At 40.0% G+C, this 5,270-nt stretch overlaps 1 pseudogene; it reads right to left on the bottom strand.

Moving 5' to 3' along the window:
• LOC102837619 overlaps window positions 1-5,150 on the bottom strand; it is a 26,970-nt pseudogene extending 21,820 nt beyond the window's left edge.
• Window positions 5,151-5,270: the final 120 nt, after the last annotated feature.

Genomic DNA, 5,270 nt, shown 5'->3' with positions numbered 1-5,270 from the left:
GTATAGATAAATCTTAAAAATGTCAAGGCAGATATTCTTTATTAGTTAAGCGCAACCACAGTTTAGTTTTAAGAAGACTTCAGGGAATATTTTTAGCTTAAGTTTAATTTTGATTAAAGGTATTCTCAGGGCAATAGTTTTAGAGGTTTATTCATTGTTCCAGGCTCCAGAAAGACTAAGCCTTTGAGAATTTGAAGTTCCGTTCTGCATTTCTCTCCTTTTGATCATAATTCCTCTGTATAATCTTTGATCAAAATATTCAGTAGTGGTAGACGGGCACTGCACAATTCTTTTGATCTGATGGCACAGGAGGCCGTTGTTCATGGAGGTACTTAGCCACACATTCCATATTTTTCTCCTACTCCTGGTTCTCCTGCTTCTCTATTATTCCAGCCAAATAGAGACCAGTTGTTGTGTTTTAGATGGCAACTTGCAAGCTTTTAAGAATCCAGGAACTAGACAACAAACTGTTGTTGTTGTTATTGTTGTTAAGTACCATCAAGTAGGTTCGAACTCATATCAATCCTTTATAGGGTTTCCAAGGAGCAGCTGCTTGAACTGCTGACCTTGTGGTTCGCAGTCCAGTGCTGATCTTACAGTGCCACACCAGAAATTGATACAATGAACTAGGAGGTAGAAAAAAAGCATAAAAACACATCCTATGACAATTAACTGGGATGCCCTATGAAATATGATCCTAAACATCCAAATCAAGCCACCATTTGTTTGGTTGTACATAAACAGCCTCAGTAGTTTCTCTTTTTTGTTGTAAATAAATCTGTTACACAACTTTGGCCAATTCAACTTTTTACAGATGTACAAGTATGGTATCAATTACATGAATCAACTCTACAACTCTACACTTAATCAGTGAGATTTTCCATCACCGTAAACTAAAACCCAATACTGCATAAGCAATAATACCCCTCCCCTTTCCTTCTCCATCCCAACCATGTATCTAGGATGAAGGCCTGTTTTAGTTCTATTCTCAGTCCTTCAGGAATTGCTGAAAACAGAATAAGTCTGGTGGAGAAATCAGACTGGTCCTGTCCTACTCAGCTTTCTCTTTCCGGAAGCAGGAGGGTAGGGGACATGGGAAACAGTTCCTTTAGCCTTTTTCCTACCTGATGAGGCCCAGCCTGTATCTGTGTTGGGGTAGAACTGCAGTTGTCCTTGGTACACAGGAGGCTTGAGCGATATTATGTAACTGGTCTTGGCTAGACATTCTGGTTCAGTAGGTACAGCCTGCAAGTTAAACATTTTACTAAAAATGCAGTGCAGCTGCCTAAACACACAGGCCTGGAGGTGGTGTCTGCAGGGCAGAGGGCACCGTCAGCAGGGGAATATGTTTTCCACAGGGACTTTGGGCCCAGCATTCCCACCCAAAAGAAACATCAAACCCAGGGACGAGAAGCACATACATGCTCCTAGAAAAAGCCTTTGTGGTTTAGTGCCCTTTTAGCTGTTTTTTGAAGGGCTGACTCAATCTCCCGCTGCCTGCCCATTCCCAGCCCTTCTGTGAGCAAGCTGCTCCAGCCTGCCCCCTCCATGGTCCTGTGTAGTCTCCACCTGGGGCTGTGCTGGAGTCTTGGGGTTTTAAAAATATGTTTCCATTTCCATACTTCTAGCCATTTTAAACTTCTCCTACTTCTTCTTTTTTCTTCCCCTCTTTTCTTTCTTCTTCCCGCCTCCTACTTCCTTTGCCCCTACTCCCTCTACTCACTAAGAGGATGGATGTTGTTGTTGTTGTCAGGTGCCATCGAGTTGGAACCGACTCATAGCGACCCTATGCACAGCAGAACGGATGTTTTGTTGTTATTGTGAAGAGGACGGATGGATTGTTGTTATTGTGAAGTGCTGTCAAGTCTGTTCCAACTCATAGCAACCCTGTATAGGGTTTCCGAAGAGTGGCTGGTATGTTTGAATGGCTGCCTTGCGGTTCAAACCAAACTTTCAGTCCAGTGCTTAGCCTATAGCACCAAGAGTCCTTTTCTTCTCCTTAAACTCTGCAAGAGGGTGTTTTCCTCCTCCATCTTGACTGGATCCTCCCAGGCCCATACGTTACCAGGCTGTCCAGCTATTGAAGGTCTCTGGTGGATCCTTTAAAAAGTCATAAAAATTGTTGTGAGGTGCTGTCTTATCTGTTCTAGCTCATAACGACCCTATACACAACAGAACAAAACACTGCCTGGCTCTCCATCTTTACAATCATTCCTATATATGAGCCCCTTATTGCAGCCACTGTGCCAACCCATTTTATTGAGGATGTCCTCTTTTTCTCTGCCTCTCTATTTTGCCAAGCATGATGTCCTTTTCCAAGGACAGGTCTCTTTTGAGTATGTGATACGAAGTCTCACCATCTCGCTTCTAAGGAGCATTCTGATTGTATTTCTTCCAAGACAGATTTGTTTATTATTCTGGAAGTATGTGGCACATTTAATACTCTTTGTCTACAGCATAATTCAAATCTATCTACTCTTCCTTCTATAGCTTCCTTATTCATTGTCCAACTTTTACATGCATTTAAGACAACTGAAAATACCATGGCTTGAGACAGGCTCACCTTAGTCTTTAAAGTGACATCTTCCCTTTTTAACACTTTAAAGGATCTTTTGCAGTAGCTTGTCCAATGCAGTTGAGGAATATACAACTCAGGAAAGGAGAGTGAGAATGCAATTAGCGGCACTGAATTGTACATATAGAAATGAATTAGTGCCTGTTTCTGCTGTGTATATTCTCAACAACAACATATAAAACAGTTAAAAAACAAAACCAAAAATAAGAGATACCACATATAAAAAAAAAAAAAAAAGGGAAACATCATAAAAAAAAGATACCACATATCAAAAAAAAATTTAAAAAAAAGAACCACAAAGGAAATATAGGTGTTCTAGGAGTCCTGGTGTGGCTTTGAATCACAGGGTTGGTGGTTCAAGCTCACCAGCTGTTCTTCTGAAACCCTATACAGGGTCGCTATGAGTCAGAACCAACTCAACAGCATTTAACAACAACAACAATCATTTCTTCCTGATAGGAGGCACTCTTCCTTCAGAGAGGATATTTGTTCACACATCAGAGTTCCTGGGTGGTGCCAACAGTTAATGGGCTCGGTTGCTAACCAAAAGACTGAACGTTCCAGTCCACTCAGAGATGCTTTGGAAGAAAGGTCTAGTGGTCTGCTTTTGAAAGATCAACTACTGCAACCTTATGGAGCACAGTTTTGTTGTGACATGCATGGGTTTGCCATGTTAGGTTGCTTAAGAGGTGTTCTGGTAGATGACAACCGGAATGTGTGTGTGTATACAAGTCAGTCTTTTCCTGTTTGTTTTGTCTGAAGAATCATCCTAACTAGGTTTTCACTTTGTTCTTGGTGCATGTATAACGAAGTTTTCACTTTGTTCTTGGTGTGTGTATAACGAAGTTTTCACTTTGTTCTTGGTGCATGTATAACGAAGTTTTCACTTTGTTCTTGGTATGTGTAAAAAGAAAAATAAGCTTTGTTCATTTCTTTAAATATTAATGGGATATTCTGATGTTTATGAAGCAGTTACTAAGTTTTACTATCTGGAAATTTAAACTTATGCTTACTAGTAAATGAGCAGTTAAAAACAAGCAACCAAAAAAACAAAACAAAACCCACTGATGTCTCTAACCTTGATGATCTTCATATACATATTTTTTAAACTTTAGAAATCAGTTGCTGTCATTGCAACCCTATGTGTGTCAGACAAAATACGTTCTCCTTGGGGTTCTCAAGGGGTGATTCTTCAGAAGTAGATTGCCAAGGCTTTTCTTCTGAGACACTTCTGGATTGATTTGAAGTTCCAACTTTTTATTGACACTTAAACTTGTGACACTTTAAAACTTTAAAAGGATCTTTTTGGGAACCATCAGCTGAAGTTCAGTAATACCTTTATTCTACTTCAGTATCTTTTGTCTCCTGTTAAATTTAAAGCAGAGTTAAAATGAATATCTGTAATTTTGAATTTTAACAGTGATTTTATTTTTCATTTGACAGAGATCTGAGTAACCAGGCACTGTTGATGGTACAGACGTAACAGCATTGTGTACAAAATAGATAAAGACCCTCCCCTCATGGAGTTTGCATTCTAGCCTGGGTGGAATAATACACCAGATGAAATTAGAACATAGTATTATCATAGAGCAAAAGCTTAAAGTGAAGGCAAAAAGCTCTATTGAGAAACAAAACCCCCACAATTCATGAATTGGGAAAACAGAGTCGAGGATGCTGTCAACACAGTGTTCCTCCATTGAATCTATTGACTTAGAGGTTTTTATACACAGAGAAACAAAGGAAAGGCAGGGGTTAATGATTTATTATAGACCAATTTCAGTTTAAAGTCTCTGATATGTGAAGGTTAGCCACCTGGGGAGGCAGGGGTGAACCAGCCGATTTGGTTATTCTTGATGAAGGAATTGCAGTCAACAAGTGCACAGAGGCATAATAGTTAAATGTTGGCCTGCAGTTCAAATGGAGCTACCGACCTAAACACAATGGCTTAGTCATTAGGTCTCCAATGAGTACCTGCAAATGAGGAAGTTTATAAATTAGCTAAGATGACCTTATGGTCCTAGAAGAAGAACAGGACAAGGTAATAGTGCTTAAACCCACCCAGATAGTTAGCTCAGGAATTAAGCAACTGAGACCCTAAAGGTAAAATGTTTGAGGAAGTTTATTGCTTTATTGTTTTTCCCCCCCAAAGAATGATATCTTGATGTTAAGATAGATTAAGTGTACATCCAAATGTAACTTACCCTAAATATTGTGCCTGTTCTTCATAAGGGACAAGATGGTCTTGAGAAAGGATTCTTTCTGTCCTCCAGACTGCTGGCTTTCTGTTAATAAAGCTTGGATCAGATCTCTTCCCATTTCCATGATTGACTACAGTGACAGGTGGCAAGCCCTCATTTCGGTTTGGCAACATTTCTGGCGAGGATGAAGGAAACTTGTGAACTTCCCTGCTAAGTAGTGTTACTAGCAAAGGAACTTGGTCTCCTCTGTGTGTGATATTGCTTGCTGGGAGGCCCACTGGCCACCTGGATAGGTGAGCCCGGGAGCACAGTAACCGGACACTCTTAGCATCGCTGCCAAAAATCTTTTTCTTGGGAGTCTTCAGCCCTGCACTCATCGTGGCCTTCACTTTTTTTTTTTTTTTCCATATAACTTGTTTCATTACATTGATTATAATCCCCTCCATATACCATCAGTTAAAAGTATTTCTCTCTATCCACTTTAGCTTTTTAAAAAA

Source organism: Chrysochloris asiatica, unplaced genomic scaffold, assembly GCF_000296735.1.
Source record: "Chrysochloris asiatica unplaced genomic scaffold, ChrAsi1.0 scaffold00130, whole genome shotgun sequence".
Taxonomy (NCBI): Eukaryota; Metazoa; Chordata; class Mammalia; order Afrosoricida; family Chrysochloridae; genus Chrysochloris; species Chrysochloris asiatica.
Note: the sequence above shows the minus strand (reverse complement) of the source record. Positions and strands in the feature narration are given on the sequence as shown.